At 47.9% G+C, this 11,893-nt stretch overlaps 1 pseudogene; it reads right to left on the bottom strand.

Annotated features, from left to right (window-relative positions):
* Positions 1-2,225: 2,225 nt before the first annotated feature.
* On the bottom strand, positions 2,226-4,086 carry LOC148323053 (uncharacterized; annotated as a pseudogene).
* Between the last annotated feature and the right edge of the window lie 7,807 nt (positions 4,087-11,893).

Below are 11,893 nucleotides of genomic sequence, written 5' to 3'. Positions count from 1 at the left end.
TAAGCTTGTCTAAACAGATGTGTTTTGAGGTTGGATTTGAAATGTGTTAATGAGTCTGAGTTACGGAGGTCATCGGGGAGTGTGTTCCAGAGCTGGGGAGCAGAGTGACTGAAGGCTCTGCTTCCCATGGTGACGAGGCGGGGACAGTGAGGAGGAGAGAGGAGGAAGAACGGAGAGAACGGGCAGGTGTCGGAATATGGACGAGGTGAGCTAGGTATGGAGGGGCAAGGTTATGGATAGCTTTGAAAGTGAGGAGCAGGATTTTATATTGAATACAGTGTATAATGGGGAGCCAGTGGAGATGTTGGAAGACCGGTGTAATATGGTTTCTGTATGGTGTGAGCGTGATAATGCAGGCGGCTGAATTTTGGACCAGCTGAAGCTTATGGAGGGTTTTTTGAGGGAGACCAAGCAGGAGGGAGTTACAGTAGTCAAGTCGGGAGGTGACGAGGGTATGAATGAGTATAGCAGCGGAGTGAGGGGTGAGAGAGGAGCGGAGCCGGTGGATGTTTTTGAGATGATAATATGCAGAGCGAGTGATGTGGTTCATGTGTGAGGTGAAGGAGAGGGTGCTATCAAGGATGACACCCAGATTCTTGACCTGAGGGGAGGGGGAGATGGAGGAGCTGTCAAAGGGAATGGAGAAATTGTTTAGGGTGGATTTGATGCCAATGAGGAGTAGTTCAGTTTTATTGCTGTTCAGTTTGAGGAAGTTTGAGGTGAACCATGATTTTAATTCCTGTAGACAGTTGGTTAGGGAGGATGGTGGAAGTGTGGTGTTTGGTTTGGTAGAGATGTAGAGCTGGGTGTCATTCGCGTAGCAGTGAAAATGGATGTGATGTTTCCTGAAGATATTACCAAGAGGGAGAAGATAGATGATAAACAGCAAGGGGCCAAGGACATAACCCTGAGGAACACCCGAAGTGAGGGGAAAGGGGTGGGATCTAAAACATTTGAGCTGGATAAACTGGGTGCGGTCAGAAAGATAGGAGCGGAACCAGGAGAGGGGGGTGCTGGTGATACAGATGGAAAAAAGTCTGTCAAGGAGAATGGAGTGAGAAATGGTATCAAAGGCTGCACTGAGGTCAAGCAGAAGGAGAATGGTGAGTGAACCGGAGTCAGCAGAAAGGAGAAGGTCATTGGATATTTTGAGGAGGGCAGTTTCAGTACTATGAAGGGAACGAAAGCCAGATTAAAATTGTTCATAGAGGTTATTGGAGGAGAGATGGGTGTGAAGTTAAGCAGCCACTGTTTATTCTAGAAGTTTGTAAATGAAGGGGAGGTTTGATATGGGTCGGAAGTTGTTCAGGTCGGAGGGATCAGAGCCAGGTTCCTTCAGTATGGGAGTGACAGCAGCAGTTTTGAGATGGGAGGGTACATTGCCAGTAGAGATGGAAGTTTGAATAATGTTCGTGATGAGACGAGAGAGGGCTGGGATTAGAGGCTTTGACGAGAACAGTTGGAAGAGGATCGAGTTGACAAGTAGATGTCTTGGACTTCTGAATTAAGTTGGAGATTTGGTGGACAGATGGGGAGGTGAATGTAGAGAACAGGTGGGAAGGAGCCGGGGAGAATGGAGAAGGAAGGTTAGGAGCAGAAGGCGGGGTGAGTTGCTGGTGGATAAATTGGATTTTGGATGTAAAAAATTAGGCCAGAGTATTACAGAAATCGGTGGAATAGAGATGTGATGGAAGAGTGTCAGCAGGTTTAGTGGATTTAGGAATGAGAGAAAATAGTGTTTTGGGGTTACCTTCATTGGAACTGAATAGACCAGAGTAATAGATAGATTTGGCTTTGGAAATTGAGTCCTTGTAATGGAGGAAGTGGATAGTGTACATTTCTTTATGAATAGTGAGTCCAGTTTTTCTGTATAATCTTTCAAGTTGACGACCTTTTGATTTAAGTTGTATGAGGGTGGGGGTAAACCAGAGTGCTGTTTGGTTGAAGGAGACAGTTCGGGTTTTGAGTGGGGCCAGGGTATTGAGAATGTTATGGAGGTTTGAGTTGTAGTGTGTCAAAAACTCATCCGTTGTAGAGAGACAATCAGTGCTGGGCAGGTTGTTGATAAGTGATACTAAATTGTCCGGGTTAATGTCCTTGATTTTACGGAAATGTATAATGCGTTGTGCATTGAATTTGAAAAAGAACAGATTAACATTGAATGAAAGCAATAGATGATCTGTGTATGGCAGAAGACCGGTTTTACAGTTTGTTGGTGATAATCCTCAACAGCAAATTAAATCCAGAATGTGTCCTTTACTGTGTGTGGGAAAGTTGACAAACTGTTGAAAACCACAACTGTCCAGACGGAGGAGGAAGTAAAGTCTTTGGTGAGTGAGTTATTGATATTGTCCATGTGGATATTAAAATCTCCTAAGAGAATCACATTAGGTGATAGTGTATACAGATGAGTGAGGAATGCAGTGATGTCAGTGATAAACTCCTTGTTTGGTTTTGGTGGTCGGTAAATAGTGGCAATCAGTGTGGGAGTTGATCCAGATAGCTGTGCAACTGTAGCTTCAAACGATAAGAAAGTAGGCACATTCACGGGCGCAGAGTTAAAATCCTCACGCAGAATCATCGCGAGGCCACCTCCTCTCCCAGTAATGAGAGGTACAGCATGATAAACAAAGCCCGGTGGGGTAGCTTCTTTGAGAGTACCATAGTCATTGGGTTGCTGCCATGTCTCAGTTAGACATAAAATGTCAAACTCACGGTCTGTCAGGAGGTAGTGAAAGAAATGGCCCTTACTCGTAAGGGAGCGGATGTTCAGCAGGCCGACGTTGACAGCAGTGCAGCTGCTAGCGGCCGCGATGCTATCCGATCTTGAGACGCGGGTCAGCACAGAGGGATCCGCACGGCGTCCGGTGTTCTCCCGTGGGCGGCGAGCGTTGGACCAGAACGACCTGATGGAGCTGGAGTTGTCGTATTGGTAGTTTCAGCGTGAGCCCCATTGTGCATCTTCGCCGGGGCACGTAAAGTATGTCCGGGTGTTGGAGCAGAGCAGACGGTGGTGAACCGTGTGGACAGAAAGCAAGCCACTCACAGCTGATCGACATAGCTAGGCTGGGTAGTGAAGCCGAGAAGCAGCAACAGGTAGCCTCTAATACAGACAACCTGAGAAAAAAAAAGCGGCTTTAGTCAACACACTTCAGATTCTTTTGATGGTGTGAATCTTAGTTGCGACAAAATTTTTACACAGATCTATTATATAAGCGCCAATGTTCAGCCCAATCAAGGGTACCTTTAATTGTCCAAATGCTTGTAATTTCAGCTTCTCAACAGTAAATATCCAATTACTGTAGTCTTACATGAAAGCAGACTGATTGGCTTTGTGCTGAATCGAAATAAAGCAATTGCTTTCCCTCTGGAAAACAATGATAAACATTTCTGCCCATTTTCTGAATTGTTCCAGACCCTACCAGTACCTTCATAATTTATATCAAGTTGTCATATTGTAAGTTTTTTTTTCTAATAAAGTCATGAAAATGTAAGTTTTTTTTTAAATCTGAATCTTTGACAACAAAAATAATCAGTATATTAAATAAATTATTAAAATAAACTTTAGTTGCAGCACTTGATGGAAATATTTAAGATGATGCAAACTGAGTAAAAAAGGGATAAGAGAACAGAGTGAACTTGTGAAGGATTGGGGCAGAAGTAGGAAAATGGGTTGAAATAGAAAGTTCAAAGGTCACACTAATTTCTTACCCATTACAGCCCAGGGTCACATTCTAAATTGCACCTATGGGTTGTGTATAAGAAGAATAGAAACAAACATTTTACAAAAAATCGAGATGATTATTTTATAGGTTTTTCTATTCTTGGGTTTTAAAATACAACCCACAGATAAGAGTTATGTGACCCGGGTTATATATTCAAGAGCAAAAGAAGCAGTGTGTTAGAATAAAGATTGAAGAGCGGTTAGAAAGCTGTGATGAGTGGTGCGGTAAACTTAGAAGAGGCGATGATGAGAAGGAACAGAGGACAAAGAGCAGGAGGAAGCACGAGGAGGCATTTGTATTTGACCGCGGGTTGACCTCCTCCTTCTCACCTCTCCTTCACCTCCATTCGTCCATTTTTCATCCTAGACAGAGGAGGCCTTAAACGCACACACACCCACACACGCATGCAACACACACACGCACACACACAATGATTTGTCCTGGTTATGTCCTCTGCTATGCTCAGCAGGAAGCTTGGAAGGAGGATGAGTGAGTGACATGTCTACACATGGGCGCGTACGTAGGCACAAGCACACAGACAATCCTACTCATGACTCAGACATACACCAGGTGTGTTTATATGGTGCAGATGTTGAGACGGAAATGAGCACAATCAGAGACACAAACACAGCAAACCCATGACCGCAGACACTTGCTCATTTGTTATATTTTGTCGATTTACCTCAAACTATACTTTGTGTATAACTTGTTTTATTTTCTAAAATTGAGTAACCTGCTGAAACAAAAAAAATAACCTACAATAAATGCACATATAATTACTGAATTATTTACAATAAGTGAAACAATCAATACATTTTTAATAATAATTCACATCCTTCAAAAGGTTTTACAAAAGCATATTTCCTGAAGTAATTGGTGCAACTACATTCAGTTACACATCATCAGCAACACCCACGGTCAGCAATACTTGTCCTGCAAGTATTGCTATTCTATTTGAATAATTTTGTATCCTCTTTCCTAAAAATGGTTAAAGCAAAATTATGTCTTTCCAAGTGTTATAATTGGCCAACTGAATAGTTGTTTTACATATTTTTAAAAGGGCACATTATATATCTGAATGAATCTATATTCAGAATTGTACAGACATGTCCAGATAAAGAGAAACAGCGCATTTAGTGGTAAATGATACTCCATGCTTCTCAGAGGAAATGGATAAGATAAAAATATAAAAAGATCACTCAATCAAAACTATTTTCTGCCACAAATTTGATGCATAATAAGTGTTTGAGGTGGGCCAGTACCAAGTGGAACGGAGTACCAGTAGGTCTCAATTTTAGTACCTAGTCTTTCTGAACTTATTTCAGCATCTTCAAATGAGCCTACACTGTAGGCACTGGTTCTATTCTCTGTTATCTGATATGTAATAACAATTTATCTATTTATTAATTAACTTAACGATCTGCTGTTACCCACCACTTCTTTTACCTGGCACCAGTTGAATAAAAGGAGTCCCATCACTTATTTCTTTCCACTTAACGCACTGTGCATAATTAATCTTGAACATATGATTACCAGTGGGTTAATTTAAATTGTTTGAGCGTTTAAGTTGAGTGTAATTTTATTTATTTTTTTACACCTGAGACTCATTATTCAGCTTAAAGCACAGTCAGGCTGATGTTATCACACGTTTAATTATCAAAAAAAACAACACTGTGGCTGTGTTAGCACGCACGTGCCAATGTGGCGCTTAATTACATCTGTATGACAATTTGCCTTGTGTGAAAGTTGCTATTTATGCACAGAAGGTCAGCAAAACTGATTTCTATGAAGCAATCACTGAAGAGAGAAAATGATAATAATGTAATATTCAATAAGTATTTAATAATAGCAAAATAAATCAATATTCAAAAGTATTTAATTTCAGTAGTGATATCGTGTGTCGCGTCATTTATTACAACACTCATGCACACCCATTAGATTTCTACACCCATTCCTTCATCTCCATCCCAGTATAATCTAGAACCAGGCAATCCCACTTCCCTTACATTTCCAGTAGCGAACTAACTAAAGTAACTCTGTGGTTGTACTATAATTTACTTTGAATGATGCATTGGTACCAGGGTTATTATAGTTTTGAAATTTTAATTATATAGTATTGTGTTTTTATTTTGTTTTGTTTTTTAAATTCAGCTAGTTTTTCCATGGATGCTTTGTAAGTTTTAGTTAGTTTCAGTATTAATTTTCTTTAATTTAATTGTGTTTAACTTATGTTCAATATAAGAAGATACCATGGTTAAGGCTTGTGTAAAAATGTATTACATTTAAAGAAGACAGGGTACAGTTTAAAAGTCCAACAACTTTGAATTAAAATAAGGGCAGTGCATGATACCTCTTCTAAAGTTAAATTCATACATACACCCTAATTACATAAGGGTAGAATGCCTTGTTTGCCAAATTGCCAAATTCTAAAGTGGATTTGTGGCATGAATTCTGCCTGAGAAGTATTTAACACAGTTTTATAGTGTGGTATTTTATTTATTTGTTTCTTTTTCATATATAGAACCAAAGGAAAGCACTTTTATTCGGAGCAAGGTTTTGGACTGAGTTAAATCTCAAGAACAGGTAAGCCACCTAGGAGCAACGTCATCTGTTGGCTCTTTTTTATTGGCTGCTGCTTGATGACAACGCTTCTGTGCGATACACATTAAGAGGACTCCTGTTTGCCCTCGACTTTCGGTTGACGGCTGTGCATTAATATAGAAATAAATACATTTAAAATCAAATTGCTCGCATATTAAATTAATTGTTAAAGACAAAAACAAATGATATTTCCTCTACAATTATAGTTGGTTTAGTTAGTTTTGTAAACATAAAATGCAGCTTCAGTGTCACGATCCGTCTGTTGTGGTTGCAGCTGAGTGGGCGTGTGCCGACGGCGCTCGTTCCTGTCGTGTGCGACCCGGCCGCGAGCGAGACGCACTCCCGAGCCACGCAGCTGCGACGAATGAAGACTCTGATTACTGACTATTTAAGCCACCGTCGCGGACATGTCCGCGTCGGATTATTATCCCACGTTGCTCATGCTCATTGCTCTAGTTCTTGCCTCGATTTACTCCGTGTATAGTCTTTGCGTGTTTTGTGTTGTTCTTTATTTCCAGCTATTTTTCGGCTCGCTTTTTGTTCTTGTTCTCGCTTTTGGATTTATCTTATCCCTTTTGTGGTAAGCCATTGTTCGTTTTCGGTTTCCTTGCTTTGCAAGCGCTTTCTGTTATTTCGTTATTGCTTTCCTGGTGTGACTGTGTCCACCAGCGTTTTTTGTTTCCGTCAATTCCGACGGCTGTAATTATAGATACTCCTAATATTATACGAAATTGATAAGAGAATATTCCCTATAGTGATTCTTTGATTGTTGCCTGACGGTCACAATAAACACTTTGATCAACATAATTTCTCGTGTCAGCGCATTAAGAATCCACTTTCCCCGCTTTCCAGCCTTGGCTGACAGAATAATCCGACCATGGATTCCGCTGACACAGAGAAAATTTTCAAAGCATTGGCCAGTCAAGGACGCCTGGTAGGCCAGCAGGCGACCGAACTCGCAACTTTGCGCGATGCGGTCGGCCAACTAGCGCATAGGTTCACTAGCCTAGATGCTCATTTGAGCACCTTGGTTGCCCCTGTCACTCCGGCTCCCAACCCGGTCGCTTCCCAGTCCGGACCACAGGTTCCGGGTTACCCATTCAAAGAGCCCAGTTTGCCCCATCCCAACCGCTATGGCGGAGAGCCAGGCCTCTGCGGTCCGTTTATCCACCACTGCCGGCGGATCTTCGATCAGCAGCCCCTTACTTATGCTCATGAGAGTTCAAGAGTAGCGTTTATGATGAGCCTCCTGACTGGTCAAGCGAGTGCTTGGGCCATGGCCGTGAGCAACGCACGTCCGGAAATCCGCTCCTCGTTTTCCATGTTCTTAACGGAGTTCCAGAGGGTGTTCCATCACCCGATTCGGGGAAAAGAGGCAGGAGCGAAGTTATTGGACTGCACCCAGGGTTCCCGGTCTGTCGCTGACTACTCCATCGCCTTCCGCATCCGGGCCGCCGAGAGTGGATTCGACGACTGCGCCCTGCGAACCGTGTTCCGGAGAGGTCTGAGTCCCGCCCTGAAGGACGAGCTGGCGATGCGAGACGACGCCGAGACGCTGGAGGAGCTCATCACCCTGGCCATCCGTCTCGACAATCGCCTGCGAGAGCGCCGCCGAGAACGAGGGTTGGAGCAGCGTCGCACCGAGCCACCACGCTTCCGGGTCCCCGAGCCTCCACCAGCCGACAAGCCCATGCAGCTGGGAGCCAGCCGTCTGGATTCCCGCGAGCGAGAGCGGCGGCGCGGGTCAGGAGCATGCTTCTACTGCGGTCTCCAGGGTCATCGAGTATCGACCTGCCCACAACGATCCATCCGCCGAGAGTCGCCTCCTCGTCGCACGGAACACTGTGAGTCCGCGGTCAACCCTTCCGCGACCACCAACTCCAGAGAGGAGCAGCCAGACCTCCCGGCGAAAGATCAGGCTAATGCCGGGAACATTCTGAGACTGGAGGTGGAGGGAGAGATCATAGCAATGAACACCTCCATCAAGATCCGCGCGCTGATCGACTCAGGGGCAGATGACTGTTTTATAGACGCCGGGTTAGTTTCTAAGCTCGGTTGCACGGTTACCGAGCTAGATAGGTCCGAGAAGTTGTGTGACCTCGATGGTCGTCTCCTTGCCGACATACGACGCCTAACTGAACCGCTGACTCTGAAACTTTCCGGCAACCACAGAGAGAAACGCTCCTTCTTTGTGATGCCGTCTAGGGCAGCCCCGGTCGTTCTTGGCATTCCGTGGTTGAAAGCGCATAACCCGGTCATCGACTGGGGTCGGCTCTCGATTCAGAACTGGAGCTCATTCTGCTACTGTTTACGTTCCGCCGAGGAGGGCCTACAGGTCAGGGCAGCCCCGGTAAAAGAAGTCAACCTCGATAACGTACCGCCAATTTATCATGATCTCGGCGCGGTTTTCAGTAACGAAAGCGCCAAGTCTTTGCCCCCACACCGTCCATACGACTGTGCAATTGACTTACTTCCCGATCCGGTCCTGCCGTCAGTCCGCCTATACAAGGTCTCGCAACCAGAACAAGGGGCTATGAAGGACTACATAACCGAGTCGCTGGCCGCGGGATTGATTAGACCCTCTACCTCCCCGGTCGGGGCCGGTCTCTTCTTCGTTGAAAAGAAGGATAAGAGCCTCCGCCCGTGCGTAGACTACAAAGAACTAAACGCAATCACGGTTAAGAACCGATACCCGCTGCCATTGCTGGACTCGGCGTTCGCTCCCTTGCAATCCGCGACTATATTCTCCAAGCTGGACCTTCGGAGTGCGTATCACCTGGTCCGTATTCGAGAGGGCGACGAGTGGAAGACCGCGTTTAAAACGCCCCTAGGGCACTTTGAGTACCTGGTCATGCCTTTCGGTTTTATCCAACGCGCCTGCGGTGTTTTAGGCGCTCATTAACGATGTCCTGAGGGACATGCTAAACGTGTGCTGCTTTGTATACCTGGATGATATCCTCATATTCTCCCGCACAGTCAAAGAGCATCAGCAACACGTTCGCGCCATCCTACAACGACTCCTCGAGAATAAACTATCTGTAAAGGCAGAGAAGTGCGAGTTCCATAAAACTTCAGTACCATTCCTCGGGTTCATCGTAGAAAACGGGCAACTCAAGGCCGACCCGGCCAAGACACGCGCGGTAGTGGACTGGCCGGTGCCGACTACGCGAAAACAGCTACAGCGGTTTCTAGGTTTCGCAAATTTCTACCGGAGGTTTATCAAAGATTATAGTCGCCAGGCATTGCCTCTCACTCGTCTCACTTCCACGAAAACCCGTTTCTCCTGGGACAGTAAGGCCGATGCCGCGTTCACGAGCCTGAAAGAGGCCTTCACGAACCCGCCCGTACTGCATCATCCTAATACTGATCTTCCTTTCGTCGTAGAGGTGGACGCCTCTGATTCGGGAGTGGGGGCCGTCCTTTCCCAGCGGTCTCCGGTCGACCACCGACTCCACCCCTGCGCCTTCTTCTCCCGTCGACTCACGCCCGCCGAAGCAAACTACGACATGGGAAACCGGGAACTCTTGGCCGTGGTCCTGGCTCTTCAGGAGTGGCGGCACTGGCTGGAGGGAACCACGGAACCCTTCATCATCTACACAGATCATAAAAACTTGTCCTACATCCGATTCATGAAGAGGCTCAACCCCCGGTTGGCGCGCTGGTCCCTCCTCCTCAGTCGTTTCAACTACACCCTGACGTATCGCCCTGGTTCTCGCAAAACCAAACCCGACGCCCTATCGCGCATCCACGACTCGTGGGAGGAAGAGGAAGGACCTCCGAGTGTGGTGCCCAGTCATCGGTTGGTGGGGGGGCCTGCAGTGGGAGATGGAGCAGCGTATTCGGGAGGCGCAAGACGAGAACGGTGCTCCAGCGGGATGTCCCCCGGGGCGGTTGTTCGTGCCGGCGCAGCACCGAGCAGAGGTGATCAGTTGGGGACATGCCTCCAAGTTGACCTGCCATCCGGGCATCGGCCGCACCCTGGGCCTCATTGGTCAACGATTCTGGTGGCCCTCTCTCAAGACCGACGTCACGGAGTGCATTCAGGCTTGCCCCGCATGCGCCGCCAGCAAGTCGTCTCACCAGCCCCCAGCGGGACTTCTCCAGCCGCTACCCGTTCCGGCGCGTCCATGGTCCAACATCGCGCTGGACTTTGTTACTGGGCTGCCCGTCTCCCGGGGACACACCGTTGTCCTCACCATAGTGGACCGGTTCTCCAAGGCCGCTCACTTCGTCGCCTTGCCCAAGCTTCCCACAGCCCTGGAGACGGCCCACCTCCTGGTCCAGCACGTAGTCAGACTGCACGGCATCCCGGATGACCTGGTGTCCGATCGTGGGCCACAGTTCATTTCCCGCGTCTGGAAGCGTTTCTGCCAGTCCCTGGGGGCCACACCGAGCCTATCCTCTGGATACCACCCGCAATCGAATGGCCAGTCAGAACGGGCAAATCAGGATCTCGAAGCGGCGCTCCGGTGTGTTTGTCTCGACCAGCCCTCGTCTTGGGTCGACCACTTACCCTGGGTCGAGTACGCCCACAACACCCTGGTCTCGTCGGCTACGGGTCGGTCCCCGTTTATGACCGCCTACGGATACCAACCGCCGCTGTTTCCGACCCAGGCCGGCGCGGAAGAGGTTCCCTCGGTTCAGCGCCATCTCAAGCAGGCCCACCAGGTCTGGAAGGAGGCCCGGGCTGCTCTGTCCCGTACGGCGCTGCGCAACCTACGCATCGCGGACCGTCGCCGGCGTCCGGCTCCTGCATACAAGGTCGGGGACCAGGTATGGCTGTCCACCCGCGACCTCAACCTGGCGGGGTCGTCCCGCAAGCTAGGCCCGCGTTTCGTGGGACCATTTGGGATCGAGGCAATCATCAACCCCATCTCCGTCCGACTGAAGCTGCCCCCCACCATGAAGATCCACCCCGTGTTCCACGTCTCGCTCATCAAACCGGCTCCTACCTGCCCTCTGGTTCCGCCTACCGCCCCGCCGCCACCTCCGAGGATCACCGACGGCGACTCGGTGTACACGGTGCGGGAGATCTTGGACTTTAGGCGCAGGGGAAGGGGAGTCCAGTACCTGGTCGACTGGGAAGGCTATGGTCCGGAGGAGCGTCAGTGGATTCCCCGCTTCTGGATCATGTGTCCATCTCTGCTCCGCGACTACCACAACGCCAACCCGTCTAAACCAGGTGGTCCGCCAAGGGGCGTCCGTTGAGGGGGGGGTACCGTCACGATCCGTCTGTTGTGGTTGCAGCTGAGTGGGCGTGTTCCGACGGCGCTCGTTCCTGTCGTGTGTGACCCGGCCGCGAGCGAGATGCGCTCACGAGCCACGCAGCTGCGACAAATGAAGACTCTGATTACTGACTATTTAAGCCACCGTCGCGGACATATCCGCGTCGGATTATTATCCCACGTTGCTCATGCTCATGTACCTTGCTCTAGTTCTTGCCTCGATTTACTCCGTGTATAGTCTTTGCGTGTTTTGTGTTGTTCTTTATTTCCAGCTATTTTTCGGCTCGCTTTTTGTTCTTGTTCTCGCTTTTGGATTTATCTTATCCCTTTTGTGGTAAGCCA

Source organism: Idiotropiscis lumnitzeri, chromosome 15, assembly GCF_059441095.1.
Source record: "Idiotropiscis lumnitzeri isolate Australia: NSW breed Sydney's pygmy pipehorse chromosome 15, RoL_Ilum_1.0, whole genome shotgun sequence".
Lineage (NCBI taxonomy): Eukaryota > Metazoa > Chordata > Actinopteri > Syngnathiformes > Syngnathidae > Idiotropiscis > Idiotropiscis lumnitzeri.
The sequence above is the reverse complement of the archived record's forward strand: the minus strand, read 5'-3'. Positions and strand labels throughout refer to the sequence as shown.